The sequence below is a fragment of the Crinia signifera genome, chromosome 19 (assembly GCF_055691185.1).
Source record: "Crinia signifera chromosome 19, ASM5569118v1, whole genome shotgun sequence".
In the NCBI taxonomy this organism is placed as follows: Eukaryota; Metazoa; Chordata; class Amphibia; order Anura; family Myobatrachidae; genus Crinia; species Crinia signifera.
This window is the reverse complement of record NC_139226.1, coordinates 114754376-114777032: the sequence shown is the minus strand read 5'-3', so window position 1 is coordinate 114777032 and position 22657 is coordinate 114754376. Positions and strand designations below refer to the sequence as shown.

The following is a 22657-nucleotide window of genomic DNA, read 5'->3' as shown; positions in this document are numbered from 1 at the left end:
TATCATGCTCACCGTGGCTGGTCAGCCCTGAACGGGGTACCTGGGGGAGTGGGGACCCCCGATAAAGGGGTCCCACCCGGCTTCACCCGTCCAGGGCTGAAGTCCGGGGCTGTCCCCGACATCCAGGGGCAGTGGACACCGGGCTAATGCGCGTTCAAGTGTAACAAAAAAATATTACTATTTACAGGTGAACTACAAGTCCCAGCAGACCTAGCTCGCATGCTGGGACTTGTTGAACCACAAGTGTGATTTCGGAAAATGCTATGGTACTTCTTTACTTTCACGGCGCCAGCATGGCGCCGCGCGTCAGAGTCCCCTTGCAGGGCTCGCTTCGCTCGCCCACGCTGCGGGCTCGGTGGCTTGCTACGCTCGCCACGCTAATTAAAATCAACTCCATGCCAACATGGATAGTGGAGGTATGAACTATCCATGTTGGCATGGCGTTAACTTCGTTTATTTTACTTAGTTTGTGGCGAGCGTAACCCGGAAGTAGCGCGGCGCCATGCTTGCGCCGTGAAAGTAAAGAAGTACCAATGCTATAAAATCCATCCCATTAAATCTCGCCCAACGTGTCATTACCTGTCATGTTTGCAGTATTCCTAGATGATAGAGCAACATTTTTGCACTTTTTCTGTCAATCACCTGTTTGCAGGACAGAACATTTTAGCTATACATTGTCATCTTGTGTTTCCAAAGGTTGGGAACAAAGTTATTCTCTATTCAATATCAAGAACAAATTAAAATGTTGCTCTTTTAATTATGTTTTCACTTTACCTTGCTAAATGCTTCTATTCTATCTGTAAATGTTATATTAAAAAATATATATATTTTTTTCTAGTTGCGTTGCAAACTTGCCCTGCGCAGATTTCGGTAAGAAAATGTTTCTTTTGTCTTTGTTCTTTTTTGTTCAACAATTATAGTTATTCCCAAGTTACTGACATCACCATTCTGCTCTGCTAGTACTGTACAACTGTACAAGTTATTCCCGATGCCCCATATGAAACTGTCTAGACCAGGGGTGGCGAACCTCAGGCCCGGGGGCCGTATGCGGCCCCCTTAGCCGGTCTGAGTGGCCCACCCACCCGGCGGCTTTGCCGGGAGTCAAGTACAGGGGAATTCTCGTGAGAGGTCGGTAGTTCTTGCGAGATTCCTCTTCATCAGCAGCAGTCAGAGACTGTCAGTCCTATTCACCTGCTGGAGCGTGGGACGGCTGCAGCAGGACAATTTGTAAGAGACATTTTTACATATGGCCCCTTTTTTCCCCATACATATGGCCCTTGGCACAAAAAAGGTTCCCCATCCCTGGTCTAGACGGACCGCAGAGTATTAATGTTTCTATTATCAGCAATTTATTTTGATAACATCATACTTTTTGTGAACATTGTATGCTTCTAGATAGTACAGAGCATTATCTTTATCTTAATTCGCATCTTAGATGGGATGTGGTAAACTCGGCCAAATTTGCAATGCAATATTTCAGGGGTCCTCAAACTATTTTGCTCTGGGACCCCATTAGACAATAAAAATAATGACAGGACCCCAGAAAGTTACTGCAGACGGTCATCACATCACGTGTAGTCAGCAGACAGCACATACATGGCAGCATTGTGGAGGCACAAAATGATGGGAGGAGTCTAATATACCATAACCCATCACATGACATGTGTAGTCAGCAGACAGCACATACATGGCAGCATTGTGGAGGCACAGAGTGATGAGAGGAGTCTGATATACCATAACCCATCACATCACATCACGTGTAGTCAGCAGACAGCACATACATGGCAGCATTGTGGAGGCACAGAGTGATGGGAGGAGTCTGATATACCATAACCCATCACATCACGTGTAGTCAGCAGACAGCACATACATGGCAGCATTGTGGAGGCACAGAGTGATGGGAGGAGTCTAATATACCATAACCCATCACATCACATGTGTAGTCAGCAGACAGCACATACATGGCAGCATTGTGGAGGCACAGAGTGATGGGAGGAGTCTGATATACCATAACCCATCACATCACATGTGTAGTCAGCAGACAGCACATACATGGCAGCATTGTGGAGGCACAAAATGATGGGAGGGGTCTAATATACCATAACCCATCACATCACATGTGTAGTCAGCAGACAGCACATACATGGCAGCATTGTGGAGGCATAAAACCCGGGACCTGCTAACACTAATACCCATGGGCCCCCCTCTCTGAAAGCCTGTCTTGCCATGGCTTTGGTGGGGCAAGACTGCAATGGATGAGACTGGGAGTCTGGGACACAGGCGTGGCTGTTAGAGCGGCACTTTACCTCCTCTGCCCGCCCATCTGCTATCTGCCGCACGCGGCCCGCCCCATCCTCCGCCTGCTGTCTGCCTTAACTTAGGTAAATATAATTTGTTCTTAGTATTTTTTATGTTTTCTACGTACAGTATATTTTATTTGAGTAACAGGGAGGACAGAGGGACAGAGAGATACAGGGGAATAGAGGTTAAGGGGGGACAGGGGGATGGAGGGGTAAAGGGAGCCAGAGAGGTGCAGGGGGGACAGGAGGATGGAGAGGTAAAGGGGGGACAGAGAGGTGCAGAGGGGACAGGAGGATGGAGAGGTGCAGGGGAGGACAGAGGTACCAAGAGGTTCAGGGGTTGGAAAGGTGCAGCGAAGAACAGAGGGACATAGAGGTGCAGGTGTATGGAGAGGTGCAGGTAGGACAGGGAATGGAGAGGTGCATGGGGAACCGAGAGGTGCAGGGGGGTCAGGGTCAGTGTGTTCGTACAGATAGATTATATCACCTTATTCCCCCCACACACACACAGTCTGACCCTTACCCTCCCCACTAGTGCCTAAACCTAACCCTCCCATTGCACAGCATTAGCCTACCCTGTGCAGAATGTGTAAGAGAGGCATTACGATGTGAGATCTATTGTCTAATGGGCATTATGGCATGTGGCATAATGTGTAATGGACATTGTAGTGTTTAGCATAATGTGTGACATTATATGTAACTAGCACTACTTGGGATATGACATGAAACTGGCACTACTGGGCATATGATATGTAACTAGCATTACTGGGGACATTACATGTAACTGGCACTACTGGGGACACCTATAACTAACACTACTGGGGACAAATATAACTAACACTTCTGGGGACATAATATGTAGCTGGCACTACAGAAACATCTTTAACTGGCACTACTGGGGACATGACATGGAACTAGCACTACTGTGGACATCATATGTAACTGGCACTACTAGGGACATGACATGAAACTGGCACTACTGGGGACATGACATGTAACTAGCACTACTTGGGACATGACATGTAACTGGCACTACTGGGGAGATCTGTAACTAACACTAATGGGGACATGATATGTATCTGGCACTACTGGGGACGTGATACTGTATGTAGCTAGCACTACTGGAAACATCTGTAACTGGCACTACTTAAGACATCTACTATATAACTGGCACTACTGGGGACATCATATACAACTGGCACTACTGGGGACATAACATGTAACAGGCAGTACTGGGGACATCTGTAACTAACATGTAGGGACATGATATGTATCTGGCACTACTGGGGACATGATATGTAACTAGCACTACTGGGAACTTCTGTAACTGGCACCACTGGGGACATCTGTAAGTAACACTACTGGGGACATGATATGTAACTGGCACTACTGGGGACATGATATTTAGCTAGCACTACTGTGAACAGCACTACCGGGAACATCTGTAACTGGCAATACTGGGGACATCTGTAACTAACATAAGGGGGGGACATCTTTAATTGGCACTACTGTGGACATAATATGTAACTGGCACTACTGCAGGGCCGTCTTAATGTATGGGCTTGATGTGCAGTTGCCCAGGGACCCCAAAGTGCTAGGGTCCCAAAGCCTACCACCCTCATAGATAAGGCCCAGCCCCCCCTGCCCCCCAATTGCACCCTGTTCCACACCGCATTTAACACCCTGACTTGGCTCTGATGCCGGATGCCCGCGGCCCACCCTGCAGTCCGCAGCCCACCCTCAGAGCATTACTGATAGTCTGAGAGGGGATGCGACAGCTGCACGAATCACCTGCGGCAGGGGGTGGGATCCCTGCTTCAGCTTAGAGGCTGAGCAGTGGCGCCAGCCATGGCCATAATGCTACACTGCACCCGCACGCACCGGGCTCTTCCCTGTCTCCTGATACAGCTGCTGCCAAGGAGAATTCAAGTTCAGTGTCTGAGTTCAAACTTTGAATCATGTTTTGAAACCTTGCTTCATGCAGATGTATTAAGCCTGGTGAAGAGATAAGGGCCCTAATTCAGGTTGACTTGCTTGGAGGCGAATTCGCACCCTTGCGAGTCAACTGGAACCTGACCTGCGATTGGCTGTACGCCCGCCCCCTTCGCACGACAGGTTCCTTTGCCCAGCAAGAGAATGGATGTTTTACATAAACATCCATTCGCATGCCAGTGGGAACCTCCCCCATCTTTCGATGGTCGCCGACCATCGAATGATGGTGAAGGCGCATGCACATGTAAGGGTGGTCCTGACTACTAGTACATATGCATGTAGAATTGCAGGGAATTGGGCGGGCAGCTGACATCCGGTTATGTCAGCTGTCCGCCCCCTGCACGTGTGTCATGAACACATTAGCATGTGTACGTCCAGCATTTTTATGGGAACGCCCATGAAACGCTGGACATTCACATATACTAATGGCTCAGGCCGGCACCCCACGCCCCTCTCCATCCCCCCTCGAAAGGCAGGGAGCGTGCACTCAGTGATCAGATTTTGCACCAAGTTTGCATGCTCCCAGCATATACACATGTGCAGAAATGCTGCTGTGGCTGTGCATACACAAAACATCGGTCCCAGTGCGAATACACGCCCGATCGAGTCAACCTGAATAAGGGCCAAAGTGGAGATAAAGTGGAAGATGAGAAAGTACAGCCAATCAACTCCTAACTGTAATTTTTCAAAAACAGCTGATTGGCTGGTGTGTTATTACTTTCTACTTTATCTCCACTTTATATTTTCACCAGGGTTAATACATCTTCCCCAATATAATTGCAGAATGTATGATGAAGTTAAACACCTTATGGAGCTAAAGGTTCTTGGCCTCAATATTTAATATTCATTATAACACTGTCTAAAAGAGATGCCTATAAACTTATGTCAATGGCTGTGGCATCTAAACATGAACTCCGATATCAAATAAAAACACCTAATAAAATACCACTAGGACCACCATAAAAAAAAAAAAATCAGAAGAGTATAGTTACAACTTCAAATATTGACTACGCTATAAGCAGTGTCGGACTGGGGCATGAAGGGCCCACCAGGGAAATCACTGACAGGGGCCCACCAAGAGGTGTGTTGCGCGCCGCAGGCGCGCCCGATTTTTTTAGGGGGCGTGACCTAGCAATATGGGGGTGTGGCCTATTTCAATGAGACCACGCCCCCATTTTTGACGCTGTGGGGCATGGCTAGTGGCTCTGAGCTGCTGGCTATGTCCCCGGCAAGGACAGAGAGAGTGACAGCAGACAGAGAGTGACAGCGAGGACACAGAGAGAGCCACATATGTATATTGAGCATCATTGTGTGTGGCAAATGTATAATGGGCATCACGGTGTGTGGCCTATGTATAATGAGTCCATTATACAGTGCAAATGCACTGTGGGCAAGGCAAGGCAAGGCACAACTGGCACACAGATAGTTACGTCCCTGTGTGGGACACAGATCAGGCTGCTTCTGCCTCCACCCATACACATTATTATGTTTTTCACTAGTGTTTAATGACAGGGGGCATGTGTTGGTGTTGGTGCACTGCCCTACCCTAAAACAACCACTGTCTGCCAAGATAATGATCTTTCTTTTACTTACCATGTTCTTGGTCTTCTTTCTTCTCCTTCTGTCTTTCTCTTTTCTTCTCCTTCTGTCTTTCTTCTCTTTTCTTCTCCTTCTGTCTTCTAGGGCTCCTCGCTGTATGCTCCTCACTGAATGATGCAAAATGTTATGAGGTGGGAGGGGGTCTCTTTTCAAGTGTAAAGGCCCCCCTCCACTAGTGCACTTTGGAATGTTTAATCCGATGCAGAGCAATCAAATCAAATTAAATCAAATTAAAATGTAAAATGGAGGTAGAATCTACCTTCATTTTACATTCCCTCTCCCCTAGGACCCAATAGCAGCATCTTCTACCAGGTACCAGCATCTTCTACATTCATACATACTACACCCACTGCCGCTCTCATTCATACATACTCCACACACTGCCGCCCTCATTCATCCATTCTACACACACTGCCACCATCATTTATACATACTCCACACAATGCCGCCCTCATTTATACATACTACACACACTGCCGCCATCATTTATACAAACTACACACACTGACGCCGTCAGACATACATACATACTACACACACTGCCACCCTCATTCATACATCCTACACACACTGTCGCCCTCATTCATACATACATACTACACCCACTGCCTCTCTCATTCATACATACTACACTCACTGCCGCTCTCAATCATACATACTACACACACTGCCGCCGTCATTTATACAAACTACACACACTGACGCCGTCATACATACATACATACATACAACATACATACATACAACACACACTGCCACCCTCATTCATACATCCTACACACACTGTCGCCCTCATTCATACATACATACTACACCCACTGCCTCTCTCATTCATACATACTACACTCACTGCCGCTCTCATTCATACATACTACACTCACTGCCGCTCTCATTCATACATACTACACACACTGTCCCCCTCATTCATACTATACACACTGCCGCCGTCATTTATACAAACTCCACACACTGAAGCCGTCATACATACATACATACATACTACACACTGCCACCCTCATTCATACATACTACACACACTGGGCACCTTCTTCATCTTGCACCTTTGCTGCCCGCTCAGGTGTACAGAGGCGCTGGGCACTTTGCTAGTTGAGCCTGTACCCAGCTGCCTGCTTCAGAGTAAAGCTCAGAACTTGGGCCAAAGGAGGAAGGGAAGCGGGACCACAGCACTGGGAGCGCTGCTTGTGCAGCCTGTGACTGTACCCAGCCGCCCGCAGCAGGAGAGGAGGAAGACGGGACTGTGGTGCTGGGCACTTTACTTGTTCAGCAGCCTGGTACCCAGCTGCCTGTGCACAGTTCAGATGCCACGGCAGAGGAGGGGGGTGGCGGACCCCAGCACTGGGTACGCTGCTTGTGCAGCCTGCCCGCAGCAGGAGAGGAGGAGGGACGGGACTGCGGCGCCGTGCTGGGCACTTTACTTGTTCAGCTGCCCTGTACCCAGCTGCTTGTGCAGCTCAGATGCCGGGCAGAGGAGGGGGGTGGTGGGACCGCAGTGCTGGGTGCATTTCTTGTGAAACCTGTGACTGAACACTGCTGCCGGCAGCAGTGCACAGCTCAGATTCACGTGGCACATGAATAGGTGCAAGGGGGGGTTGGGAAGGGTCCCCTGACAAATTAAGGTCTGTGGGTCCCTGGGAGGCAGGTGGTAACCTGGGAAGCGGGGTCCAGGAAGCGCAGGCGGGCTTGAGTTCCCTGCAGCGGATGGACAATCAACGGCGGCGTCCCTGCGGTGGATGGGAACTGAACTAGTTCCCATATGCCGTAGGGACCCCGCCACTGATTGTCCATACACCACAGGGACCTCGCCGAGATTGTCTATACGCCGCAGGCACCCCCATGCCCGGACCCTGCTGCCCAGGTACCACCTACCTCCCAGGGACCCACAGACCTTATTTTGTCAGCGGCAGATATTTACTGTGCAGGGCGGAAAAAGCCGGGCAGGGCGGAATTCGGCGGCTTTCAAAGGGGCAGGGCGCAGCGCCCTGTGAAAGAAGCCTAGTGGGAACACTACATATGATACATTACATAGCCCCCCCCCACTCATAATACCACACATATGTACCCCCACATATAATACTTTACATAGGTCCTCCACACACAGATAATAGTACAGCACGTAGGTCCCCCCACATATAATACAGCACATAGGTCTACCTAATCAAATAGAACAGCACATAGGCCCCCCATATAGTACAGCACATAGGCCCCCCATATAGTACAGCACATAGGTCCCCCACTCAAATAGTACAGCACATAGGCCCCCCATATAGTACAGCACATAGGCCCCCATATAGTACAGCACATAGGCCCCCCATATAGTACAGCACATAGGTCCCCCATATAGTACAGCACATAGGTCCCCCATATAGTACAGCACATAGGTCCCCCATATAGTACAGCACATAGGTCCCCCATATAGTACAGCACATAGGTCCCCCATATAGTACAGCACATAGGTCCCCCATATAGTACAGCACATAGGTCCCCCATATAGTACAGCACATAGGTCCCCCATATAGTACAGCACATAGGTCCCACATTATATACACACCCCACTCCCCCACATTATATACACACCCCCTCCCCCACATTATATACACCCCCCACATTATATACACATCCCACATTATATACACCCCCCACATTATATACACACCCCACACCCCACTTCCCCAGTATACACAGCACTCACCTGGCTGTGTTGCTCCAGCCTGGAAGGTGCAGGGACCCGGCAGTGTGGTGGGGGAGGCAGCTCACCGCAGGCTCAGTCAGAAGCAGCCATGAAGAGCAGGGAGAGCTGGCCTCACGGAGCTTGGTCAGTGTGGTGGGCGGGGGGGAGCCTCCGGGAAGCAGCAGAGCTCTGGCTGTCAGGTCTCTCCTCTCTGCTCCTTCCGATGCCCAGTCACACACAGTGACTTCCTGGCAGCGTTACAAGTTACAGCAGCTCAGCCACCGCTACCCTGTGGTGGCCGGCTGCGACCCCCGACCCCACCATTTCCAGACGTGCGCATGCGCACTCTGGAACTCTCTGGAGAGGTCCCAAAAACCGGGAGGAAAGGGGGGTATGCGGGGCAGCGGGAGGCTCCTGTAAAAATCGGGAGCCTCCTGCTAAGTGCGGGAGGGTAGGCAAGCCTGGTCGGGAGAACTGTCTGTGGCGTGTGGCTGCGGCGTCTGATGTCATGACGCACGACGCAGCGCAGCACAGCAGTCAGTGTGACAGGTTCCCAGGCAAGGCTGCCGGGATATTGCTACTGTACTGTGGCGGCGGGGGAATAAAGAGCAATAGCCCCGCCCCCCTAAACAAGTGGGCGGGGCTAGAAATCACCGGGGCCCACCGGGGGATTCCCCGGTTCCCCGCCAGGCCAGTCCGAGCCTGGCTATAAGTGCAGAACCTTTTTGAACTTGTAACTATACTCTCCTGATGAAGTCCAGCCCATGTAATAGGGCATAAGTGATGAAACGCATAGAAAGCAGCTTGTTTCTACCCCAGCTTTTTTATTCATGTAAGCTACCTTTTTTTTTAATCACTTATGCACTTTAATAAACTCCACAATTTAATTTTAATTGGAGTTTTCTTTTTTTATAACACTGCATGGCACCTATATTTGGATCACAACTTTGAACTCGTCCGGGTAGCATCCTGGTAACCATGAGGAAAAGTAATAAAGATCACTATTTGATGAGCTCTAAAATCACTAGAATACATTACCAATTTCCAAAAAGTGTGGATACTTACCTATTACACTAGAGTGCGCTGTTTCTCACTCTTTTCCTAATATATATATATATATATATATATATTTAAAATGTATCAAAAGACACAATTTTAAATAATGCCAGAGCAATGCTTACACAATACAGTTTTTAAATTGCTTTTAGGTTATTCACTCTTGAGGTTGTTTCAATTGTGTATCCTCAAGATGGATCCTACAGCATTTTACCCTACGTGTATTGTCTTCTTACAAGACCTCTTGTTATAGAAAAAAATATACAGGCAAACAGAGCTTTGGAGCAAGTTACTGAATACTGCTAAATATTTAATACAATAGAAACAAAGCACAATGGCCTGTATAATATTAAAATTCCAGATACTTGTTTCCTAGCACGGCGCCACCTAGATATGCTTGTAAAACAGATGTATACGTATAAGGAAATAAAGCAACTTATAAGGATTAAAATAATATATAATATATGAACAGTGAACAGAGAAAAAACAAGAAATATTGAACAAATCATTCATTCATACATACATACTGGGGGGGGGGGGTTTGAAAGGTGGAGGATGGGGAGGCGGAGAGGGGGGGAAATATGGTCAAATTCTACTTTCACCCTATGATAGCATTAATAATAATAAAAATAATATTAATAATAATAATAATGGCACTTCCAAATATATCTTTTAACTTTTAGATATTGTTAAGGTAGTGCGGATCAAAGGTTTTAGAGAAATGTTCACGTTGAGTAGATTGCAGTGTATCAATCAATATATGGGCCCCATATATTGGCAGTATACGTATATTAAAAGTCTCTTTTTTTAGTAAATTAAAGCTTCAATTAAGGTATTTCGATGTACATTCAAGGTTAATGGGCCACATCACCCAAAGCGTTTAGTCTCCAACGAGACTTCATCAGTGGTTTAGCTTTAACATTTTAGTAAACTCAACTAAGCGAATAAATAATAAAATGAGGTTCTGGAATAATCAGGGTCTAAATGGCCAGACCTTGTGTGGTCAAATGAGGCTAGGGTCCAATAAATGAGGGTCCCGTCCAAGTGGCCACTTAAATTCAGTTTTAAAATCCTAATGATAATACAACTTTTAATGAGGTAACACCATATTCAATATAGGTAAAATTCAATAACCACAAACAATTCTATAACCAGGAAACTTAGTCCGCTCTTGGTGTATAACAGTTAAGAGTGCTTAATACACAAAACACTGGTTCATTCACTTTAAAAGAGCCTGTATAAAATGGTATTACCAGGAGACAGTTTCGATGTGAGCCCAAAAATACCTCACAGCCTGAGAGTGCTTTTACAAAACAATAAAAATATATAAAAATAACTTATTAAGTTAACTTGAATGCATGTTTTTGCTCTTGTTGGATGTAAAGTCTCTTCCTGGATTCTTATGGTAATACTTTGAATGGCACCGGAGCAGCTGACTTTGATACTGTATACTGTATGAGTGCCGGCAGATGTGGACTTCACCCCTTGTTAAAGTCTCCTTAGACAAAACTCATTTGGTATTGCTCTACCTCCTTCATCCAGATAAGCTACATCTTGAGCCTCCTTATACTTGTCCAATGTTTTAGATTCACTATACTGTTTTATTATTATCCTTTTTTATTTAATTGTCATCTTTTTTATGTTTTACTTATCTTAATAAATCCACCCTGTTAACTTTTTAACACTGATAATATTTTTAAATGACATGAAATAAGCCATTTTATGGTCAGTTATCTGATTCCCTTTAAATACAGTATCTGTTTTTAAAGAGCATAATGTTCCCACACACATCGGTGGTGCCGAACTTCTTCTGTACACATACACACACAGAAAAGTGAGGTTATTTCATACAATATATAAGTTTACCGTTATGTTTTATTTGTATGCATTTCAGGATCAACAAATGGAGGCTTATAATGGCTTTATGAAGGAATATGAACAATTAAAGGTATTTTTAATTTATTAAGTGTTTCCAGGGGCGTAAACAGCTCTGTCGGGCACCGATGATAAGATGGGGTGTGGCCAGTGTGGTGATGCTAAATTTGTATCAAGCAAGTAGCCCACACACTCTGCACAGGAAGTGGTGGGGGTAGGGGTAGGGGTGGGGGTGGGAAGGGGGAACTGCTACAAGGGACAGTGGGCTTGCTGGTGTGATCACTCCCCCCACCTCCCGCACATCATGGAAGGGGGGAGGACTGGCTGCCTCTCTTTCCAGTCATGGTATTTAGCCAAGCGCTCACCCTTTATGGCTACTGGAGTTCATAGTACTATTGTTGAGTATGGTACACAACTAAGGCCCTTATTCTGGTTGGTGCGGTCGAGCCGCATATGCGGCTCCGACCGCACCAGACGAATCCCCGCCCACCCTACGGATCGCCACGGCCGTCCGTACACGGACGGCTGGCGATCCGCATAAAAATGGTGGAGGCTACGCCTCCACCATGGTGGGAGCTGCCCCCTGCATTCGATGGTCGTCGACCATCGAAGGCAGGTCCGCACGCCGCGGCAGCTCCCGCAAGCTGAGACCACACGGACAATCGTCCGTGTGGTAGCTTGTATGGGGGCTGAAAGCTGACATCCGGCGACGTCAGCTTTCCGCCCCCATGAGTTGCGTCATGCCCTCATTAGCATGCGTACGCCCCGCGTTTGCATGGGAACGCCCATGAAACGCGGGGCGTATACATAGGGAAATGAGGGCATGAAGCCCCTCACTCCCCTATACGCCCCCTTTGCGGCGTAGTAAATTTATGTGCGGCGAATTCGCCTGCACATGCGCAGATTGACCTCTGCGCATGTGCAGACGGAAAACATCGGCGGTACGGCCGCACGCGGGCCGTACCGCTCGAATCTGAATAAGGGCCTAAATAAGATAATCAATGATAGTGCACAAACTTGTCAGTTACAACCGAGAATATCAACAATGCCTAAAAACAAAAGATGAGAATATTGTGCAGCAGCCTATTGTGCATTAGTAAGTAGGTGGGCAGTGAGTCCCCTAAAGGTACCTGTATGTGCCACAGGTGGGAAAGGATGGTGTGTGGATACAGATATGAATAATAAAATAAAATATTAAAATGAAATAATATTTACTGTACGTTAAAATACATTTCATCTAATAGGGAAGCTGTTGGCTCTCTGTACTACTCACTATGATTCTTATTTCTCTTATTGCAGAAACTTATTCCTGAAAATTCAAATAAACCGACTAACATAAGGATATGCATTATATCAAATTTCCGCAAAAATGTGGTAAATGAAAATGACATTACTATATTATGGGATTTGGGGATTGTGGTGATTCATTGCAATATGCTAACTGTAATGCTGAACAATGTAAGTTAGTCAGCTACTGTATCAGCTTGGAAGAAAAAGGGAATATCTTAAAGCTTTAATTCAAGTAATAGTCCATTCACCTTCTTGTGCCAAGAAAACAACTTGAACCATTAAACATGCAGGGGAAACTTACATAAGCTTGTAAAGTAGACAAGTGGAGTTGCTGTCCATAGTGACCAACCAAATTCTGTCCATCATTTTTTAGCATGCAGTAGAGCAGGGAGCAACCTGTAAGACTGTGTGAGACACATAATAGTACCAATAATACAGTAATGCCCCTTCCACATTGTGACACACACCCTAATGCCCATATAACGTTATGCCACACATCCTAGTGCCCATATCACATTATGCCACACACCCTAATGCCCATAACACATTATGCCATGCACTCTAATAGCCATATCGCATTATGCCACACACCCTAATGCCCATAACACATTGTGCCATGCACCCTAATGCCCATCTCACATTATACCACACACCCTAATGCCCATATAACATTATGCCACACATCCTAATGCCCATATCACATTATGCCACACACCCTAATGCCCATATAACATTATGTCACATATCCTAATGCCCATATCACATTATGCCATACAACCTAATGCCCATATCACATTATGCCATGCACCCTAATAACCATATCACATTATGCCACACCCCCCAATGCCCATATCACATTGTGCCATGCACCCTAATGCCCATATCACATTATACCACACACCCTAATGCATACCTCCCAACATGACCCTCTCCAGGAGGTACACAATGCTCTGTTTCTGGATTTTCCTTTTAATCTATGATTGCCATCACCTGTTCAAAACAGGTTAATTGAAAAGAAAGGTGTTTCACTACATGTGATGGTAATCATAAATTAAGAGGTAAGTCCAGAAACTGAGTACTGTGTCCCTCCTGGAGAAGGTCATGTTGGGAGGTATGCTAATGCCCATATCACATTATGCCACACACCCTAATGCCCATATCGCATTATGCCACACACATAATTCCCCCAGTAGTTCCCCTTACACACTGCCCCTAGTAGTGCATATTACACGTGCCACCTGCAGTGCCTCTTACACAGTATCCAGAGTTGACACCATGGCACATGTCACACACCTGGGGCCTGATTCTGGTTCACTCGCAAAAGCGAATACTCTCTCTAATGGACAAAACCATGCTGCACTGCAGATGGGGCTGATGTAACATGTGCAGAGAGAGTTAGATTTGGGTGGGGTGTGTTCAAACTGATATCTATATTGCAGTGTAAGAATAAAGCAGCCAGTATTTACTCTGCACAGAAACACAATAACTCACATAAATCTAACTATGCACCTGTTACATCATCCCCACCTGCAGTGCAGCATGGTTTTGTCCGTTAGAGAGAGAATTTACTTTTGCCAATGATCCAAAAGGGCGTTCGGCTGGGCGGCGTTTACTTGTTTGTTAGGTTGCGATTACACACAGCCTAGAGAACAGGTCTGAATTAGGCCCTATATACAATAATGCAGGTGGTATTCGCAGGGCCGGGGCAAAGTTTCTTGGCACCCTAGGCAAAAATTCCCCTATCCTCCTGTGCAAATTTGCAAATGAAGACCTCAGTAAGGGCTTACCTGATTTCCGTGGGTTTGTCCATGGCAAGGCCCGGTTGGTGTTCCCAGCGGTGATCCTCTTGGCTCTGGAACACCTTCTTCCCCCAGAGGCTCCTGAACGTGACACCCTGTGAGCCCGGACAAGCATGTTTACAAAGCCCATCGCGCAGCCTCCTGGGTGTTGTGATATGGTTTCTCCCCATTTGCCTGCTGCATCACCTCGTGATGGCATGTCACACCAAGTGAGGACAGGAAGAGGCTCTGGTTGTCTAGTTGAGTACGAAAACACCACTCAGGGAGAGTGTGTCAGGAGGAGAGGGAGACAGTGTTGTCAGGGAGGGAGAGAAAGAAACAAACAAGAAATATTGTGTCAGGGAGAGAGAGGAGGACAGAGTGTCAGAGAGAGGGGGGGGGGGGGGGACAGAGTGTCAGAAAGAGAGGGGGGATAGAGTGTCAGGGAGTGATGGGGAGAGAGTGTCAGGGAGTGAGGGGGACAGAGTGTCAGGGAGTGAGGGGAGGACAGAGTGTCAGGGAGAGAGAGGGAGACAGTATTGTCAGGGAGGGAGAGAAAGAAACAAGAGAGATTGTGTCAGGGAGAGAGGGGAGGACAGAGTGTCACGTAGTGAGGGGGGACAGAGTGTCAGGGAGTGAGGGGGGACAGAGTGTCGTGAAGAGAGAGGCGAGGACAGAGTATCAGGGAGAGAGAGGTGAGGACAGAGTATCGGGGCTGGGACAGAGTGTCGGGGAGAGAAAGGGGAAACATTTTCAGGGATAGAAGGAGGACAGAGTGTCAGAGAGGGGGGACAGAGTGTCAGGAAGAGAGGGAGACAGCATCAGGGAGAGAGAGGGACAGTGTCAGGGAGAGCGGGCTGGAAAAAAGTGTCTGCTACTGAGTTAAAATGAGCAATCAAAATAATAAAACAACCAGTCGTGATGCATCAATTGGCTGACATCATTAGAATTTCAACAGTGCCTTAGGTATTTGCTTATGAAATGTAAACCATTGCTGTATTATTATTTTATGCATTACTACAATATACTGTAGTTGGATGTTAAAATATGTTTTCCTGTTTCCTTTAGGCAGACCTGGCTCTTTGAGTTGTGGTACAAACTTGGTCTTTGCAGAATTGGTACAGTATTTAGTCTTAATTATTTAATGCTAACTAGACTGACATTGCTTCAGTGATATAACATTTTTATAAACTGATAATATTGGAATCAATAGTATAAAACAATTTTTTAAAGTCTTTACTAAAAATTGGTTATAAAAGGCGGTGCCTTCCTCTGCGTTTCAATGGATGTAATTAATCACTGGTATTAGATGTATATTTTTCATCAAGCAGGCCCTGTTTGTCTACACATGCCATATACAGGTGTGTGGGTTTACTAATTACCTGGGTCTTTTCTTGATGCAGGTAGGGCAGATAATGTGCCCCCCCCCCTTCCCCCCATGCCTCCCTTTTATCTGTCATTATCCTGTGGCATTACTGTCAATGCTGTACAGTAGAAGCAGCCTCCTGTTCCTGTGCAGTGGTTGGGAAATACTGGCCATTCAGAGAGTCCGAAATAACATGTTGTCTGCAAATAATGCAATCTTAAGTGAATGTTGAACAATAACCACACCTCTAATGTCCGGTAGTGTGGATATTAATTGGTCGGGGAAGCCAAATTTAGATAGTGTATAGAATAAGTCGTCCCAAGAGACCATATCAAAAGCTTTTTCAGCATCGAGGGATAATAAATAGGAAGCGGATGATTCAGAAGTAGCCTGCAGCCAATAAGAGGCTGAGATAACTTTACGTATATTAGCCAATGAGTGCCTGACAACTATAAAGCCCGTCTGATCCGGATGGACAATATCGGGAAGAAGGTGTTTTATCCTATCTGCCAACAGTTTCGTAAACAATTTATAGTCGTGTTAAGGAGGGAGATCAGTCTATATGAACCAGGTAAATGTGTGGCTCTTCCTAGTTTAGGTAATAAACTAATTATAGCACCAGTAAAATATTGAGGGATAGATTGGGTTGAGATTATAGTGTTGAAGACCGACACAAGGGGTTCTAGAATTTTATACAATAGAATCTTTTAGTACTCTCCAGAAAACCCATCCATAGAAGGCGATTTCACCAGCTTGAGGCACTTTATAGCAGCCTCCACTTCATGTGTTGTGAATGGGGTACAGATGTGCGCAGTTGCATCTGTAGACAATGAGGGGGTGTCTACGGAGTCCCAAAAAGCAACTTCACCCGATGTGTCTCTAGGGGGCTGTGTGTAGATATCACTATAAAATGCATGCAGCATGGATGAAATTTCCTTCCCAGTAGAGGTATTTGTACCATCAGGACACTGGATGGATGGGATAAGAGGTGAGGGGGGGGATGTCTTGAGTAGATTGGAAAGTAAACGACCCGTCTTGTTTCCAAATCTGTAGAATCTATAATCTTTATAGAAAGAATGTCTCTCTCCGACAGAGGTGAGCAGTGTAAGGGAACTGAGAGTGTCCACGCCAAACCTAACTCCGTTGCCTCTCAATAGGGTTGGCGTACGCGTGCAGAGCTAGGCTTCGCCTTTAATAGCCGCGTTCAAAGGAGCCAGTTAGCCTAGCTCCAACCCCAATGCCACCAGGTCTTAAGAGTGACAACGCGCCCACCAAGGCCAGGAGAGAGAAAGGGGACAAACTAACTACTGCCCACAAGAAACGGGGAACTCCCAGAAACTCCAGGGGAGCAACAATGCTCAGGAGATGAGACACTATAAAAATGAATGGACCGGTACCTATAGTGTCAATACAGGGTGCAGGTGTAACAATACACTGAGGTATAATAAGCAACTAAAACAATGCCAAACAATGATCTGGTGGGTAATCCCCAACTTATCTGTAAGATGTACACAGCAGGGAAGTAGGGACACCACAGCATAGACTGGCAGGAAAACACAGAAAGGGTACACTGGATCACAGGGATGACACTCTGGATACGCGGCACGCCAAACAGGCTGGACAGGCGAGGGTTAACCACCGGGAACCAAGAACACTCTGGATACAAGAGGCTATGACAGACCGGCAGGACACAGCAAGACAGGAGTTCAAGAAGCTACAGTATGACTTCCAAACATGCAAGAGCACAGGACTATGAGACTTGCACACGGCTGACTGAGGGCTATGACTGGCAGGGCTGAACAGGTGAGGCTGCCTTATGAAGGCCTCAGGTGATTAGAGCAGCTGTGAACTCCAGGCTAGCAGGGTGTAATCAACACACACTTGTGCATAATTGATGCACAGAGGAGTGGACTGAAATGGCACAGACTCACCACTGGAGGCCACCAGAGAGTGGATACTAACACAGGCTGCAATAAACCCATGACAGGTAAGAAAGATAGGAGTCATAGGTGATGACTCCTAACAAGCAGGCCTTAAAAAATTTGTTTTGCCTTTGTGAATACAGACTTGGCATAGGAGATGGAGACGCTTTGTAGGTTTGGTAAGCGTCTGTCAATTGGGACTATACTAGTTTAGGAAGCATTTTCCTTTTTTTATTTTTTTGAGAAACATATTGTATTATACGACCCCTGTATAACTGCCTTGGAGGATTGCCAGAATAAAATGGGATTGGTTTCTGATACCTTTAGGACGTTAAGTCTGAACTCCTCCCAGAAGGATTCTAATTTTTCACTAAAGTCTAAGGAGGAAGCAAGGTGGGAAGGAAAGTGCCATAATCTATAAGTCTATAAGCTAAATCTAGCAAGGATGTAAACGATACCCAAATAAGTGAGTGATCCGAAATAAACATTGGCTCAATGTGGGCATCAATAATGTTGAAAAATATGAGATCAGACAACAGCAAATTATCAATTCTGGATAGGGAGCCATGTGAGGCAGATAGACACGTGAAATCTCTATCAAGTGGATGTAATGCTGTCCATGCATCAGTCAAGTTCAATTGTTGTAGGAGGAATGGGATACCAATCTTGGTGGGGGGTCTCCTATGTGTGGGGGGTTAGAATCCATAATATTTGAGGAGACAATATTGAAATCACCTCCCAAAATCAAACGTTCCGAAATATAAGAGTTTAGTTTAGTTATAACCATCTTGAAAAAAGGGGCGCTGTGGGAGTTAGGGGCATACAGTATGTGTTGCAAAACACATAGCCGAATTAAAAAGATTGAGGTCAACCAGTAAGAATCTACCCTCAGGATCTATGTCAGAGTGTAATACAGTATTTCAATTTGTAGTTACTTCTTTGCCAGGAGGACTAAAGACCTTATTCTAGTTCACTCTTTCTGACAAAATCCTTCTTAGATGGACAAAACCATGTGCACTGGTCTGGGGCAGGCGCAGTGCAGCGGGGGAGCTTCGGGGATGTTGCCAGGCAATGCCCCGATCTTCCGCTCTCTCACTTCCTCCTGCCGGGCGTCAGGGCATTGCTCGGCAACATAAACGAACTTCCGCCCAGCAAGCGTCCACAGTGCGGCTGACGTCAGCAGCCGTGGTGGGTGGTAATTTTGAATAAATAGCCGGCGTCTGCTGGGAACAGACGCCGGTTATAGCTTCTTTAACCCTGCGACAGCAGTCAAGTGGTGTTCCTGGTTCCTTTAAACCTTAGCCTGTTTGCTCCGAAGTTCCAGTCCCTGCTTCAGCTAAGTTACCTGCTTCATTCCTGACGTCCTCTTGCCTTCAGTTCCACCTGTATCCTTGCGGGTATCTGTATTTGGGGCTTGCCCCTTGCAGTGTAGGGAATTGGGGGAAGAGGTTGTTGGATTTTTGGTACCATCATCTGAGCATTGTTGCCTTCATTATTTACCTTTATTCCATCATTTGTGCATTGTTGCAATTGTCATTATTAATATACCATCGTTTGTGCATAGTTGCCATTTGCTATTTATTTATATGCCACCATCTTTGCATTGTTGCAATTATCAGGCTTGATGCAGTAACCACCACTGTGCATCATTGCTCATAGTGTCCAGTGAGGGGTCCCCTGGCCTGGCCATTCAGCAGGTAGTTAGACTTCCTATTGCCAACTGGCCGTCTCCGTAGTTCCGTTTTCCCTCCTCAAGACCTGGCGGCATCAGGGTTGGAGCTGGCCTTACCGGCTCCTTGAAACGCGGCTGTTATAGGCGAAGCCTAGTTTTTGCACAGACCCACGGACCTTGGTTCAGAGGCAACAGAGTTAGGGGGCAGGTTGGTGGATCTTCCTCAGGGTCTAACCAGATGCTTGTGCCATTTTGTTACTGCCTGCCAAAGACTGGAGCGCCATCATACCCTCATGAACCTGCCCTGCCATCACCTCAAACAAGAGGTTGTGACATGCTGGAACTCCACCCTTTATATGCTGCAGAGGATGGAGGAGCAGCAAAAGGCCTACACAGCCCCCTATGACATAGGCAAAGAAGGAGGGATGCACCTGACTCAAGCGCAGTGGAGGCTTATTTCTGTGTTGTGTGAGGTTCTCCAGCCGTTTGAACTTGCACACGTGAAGTCAGTTCCTACACTGCCAGCTTGAGTCATGTGATTCCCCTGATCAAGCTATTGCAGAAGCAGCTGGAGAAAGTGAAGGAGGAGCTAAAGCGTTGCGATTCCACAAAGCATGTAGCTCTTGCGGATGAAACCCTTTATACACTTTGCCAGAATAGGAGGATTATTTTTTCCTTTCTTCAAATTTTCTCTACATATACAGTATGTACAGTTAAATGCACATCATTGAAGACGTTTAAAAATCCTTGAGGGAGTAAACTGATACAGCAGGGAGCTGGTCAGTCTTATTGAAAAGGTTTTCTATGTGCATAAGACAATATTATGCAACGAACACTTACTGTATATATATTGTTTATATATTGTTTATAATTTGTTCATTTAGAATAAAATTCAAAGTTATATTTAAAATCTATAGAAAGCACTTATTTAGAAACACAGACGGGGCAGAGCGCAGCACTAACCAAACTATTTCTCCTGTAAAATGAACGGACACAGTCATCCGTTAAGTGCAGCAGCTAGCCTGAACTACAGATTCAGTGCGCAGGTACACCCAAAATCTCCCTTTATCTGTAGTTTTACTATGACATGATTAAATGTTTTTAAAATATTGCTTTGTTTTCCAGGCTCCACAATGATTTGCCTGAAAAGAAGAAATTGATCTGTCCTCTGTACGAATCTATCCTGATGAATTCTCAAAATCACCTTTGATGATTTACTATTAATTACTGTATCAAAATGAATAAAGGAGTCATGTAGAACTGCACATTGCTTAGTGTGTATCCTCATTTCTGTCATTAAATCCATTTACCTTGTATGCATATCAGTCAGGCACAAAACTACATTGACTTACATCTGTCGGCCATTACTATTGGTGGTCATCCGTCTATGGGCAGGATGCACTAAAGTTAAAATGTGGTAAAAACCCAATTTTTGGGCTCCGCTGTGGAGGAAATTGGCAATAACCTATAGAAGCCTCTCATTCTGCAGTGCTGAGTGATGGATCCCTCCCAGCATGCCCCACCGGGTCCCAGAAGTCCATTGCCAGAGTCGTTTCACAAAGGACAGCTCTTATCACAATAGCTGTCCTTTGCATTAATAATTGCATATGTTAGTGCATATGCGGTAAGCTACGATGTATGGTGGCAGATATTAGTACACCCGCCCCCTCCCCGTGTCTTAATGCAAATGCCCCAATTAAGTCCTTCCATGGTGCACAGGAGTACATATGAATGTGTAAGGGTGGAGACACCCACTGTCATTGTCTTTAGGTACTGAAATACTGGTTGGTATGTCTTTAGGTGGACCAATCATTGCATCACCGAAACTTGCACTAGCTGTATGGTAGGTGTAGTTCTGCTATCTGTGTATGGCCTCTTGTGTGAGTGGCTGAGCTTCTGTGTATCCAAAGATTTCCAACAACACACCCGTGACACTCCCATAATACAGCCATAAGACCGACCATATCTGTGTAGTGTGCACCTATTAGTTAAGTCCCAGTCCTGTGCCAATTCTATCCCAACTGTGCCTTTGTGTTTACACTCTGTGCAATCTCTATGATAGCTGTCCACTTGCGTGTACACTCTGTGCCATCTCTATGATAGCTGTCCACTTGGGTGTACACTCTGTGCCATCTCTATGATAGCTGTCCGCAGGGGCAGATCCAGGATAAAATGACAGGGGGAGCACCATGATAAAAGAGGGTTTGGGTTGGGGAGGGTCGGTGTTAGTGCTGCCAGTGTACATGCTAAGAGACCGGCGAGAGAGAGGAGAGCAGAGAGAGGGTGGGAATGGGATTAAAAATAGGCCCTGGCATTTAAAGTATGCAGGCCCACCATGGCGACAAAAGTAAAGAATGTAGTTGTGTACGTGCCGAAGGCGCGCTCCGGAAAGGGGGTGTTACCACTCAACAGGGGGAGTCTCCTTGAGTGTAGAGTACCACACCATATACAGCTTCTACACATTATGCAACAAAATACTAAACCCCATTATACATGCCCCTTACACATAATGCCACATGGATTGAGCCAAAATTCAAATAATGCCACATGGGTTGTGTCAACAGTCACACAATGCTACATGGATTGAGCCAAAATTCACATGATGCCACACGGATTGAGTCAAAATTCACATAATGCCACAAGGATTGAGCCAGAATTCACATAATGCCACACAAATTATGCCAAAATTCACAATACGATTCATAAACAGGGACATTGTGCGCCAAAGGCGTGCATTAAATATTTACACCATAATGTCCATTACATATTAAGTTACACGTAATTATGTCCATTACTTATTATGCCAAACACCATAATGCTTATTAAAAATTATGCTACATAAGTGCTGCCTATCTACATGCTCATTGGCAAGGGTTCCATACTCATTGCCGGAGGTTCCATGCTCGTTGCCATGTGGGATTACATGCTCATTGACAAGGGGGAATACATGCTCGCAGTAAATGGGGACAGCCGCCGCCAGGCAGAAGTGACAGCCACTGACAGTGGCAGAGCCTGGCTGTATTCAGACCACTGCAGGTCCCGGTTATTTGAAATAATACCCCTTTCACACTAGAAAATGCATTCCCAGGTTGGCCCCTTTTACACCAGCCTAGTCCCT

The 22657-nt window shown here is 46.1% G+C and overlaps 1 long non-coding RNA gene across 1 annotated transcript; it reads left to right on the top strand.

Annotated features, from left to right (window-relative positions):
* The first annotated feature begins 837 nt into the window (after window positions 1-837).
* LOC146042058 (uncharacterized) lies at window positions 838-20804 on the top strand. Its single transcript, XR_014463725.1, has 5 exons — window positions 838-870; window positions 11531-11584; window positions 12811-12885; window positions 15648-15697; window positions 20665-20804. It is a non-coding gene; the product is annotated as an uncharacterized LOC146042058 (long non-coding RNA).
* The last annotated feature ends 1853 nt before the right edge of the window (window positions 20805-22657 follow it).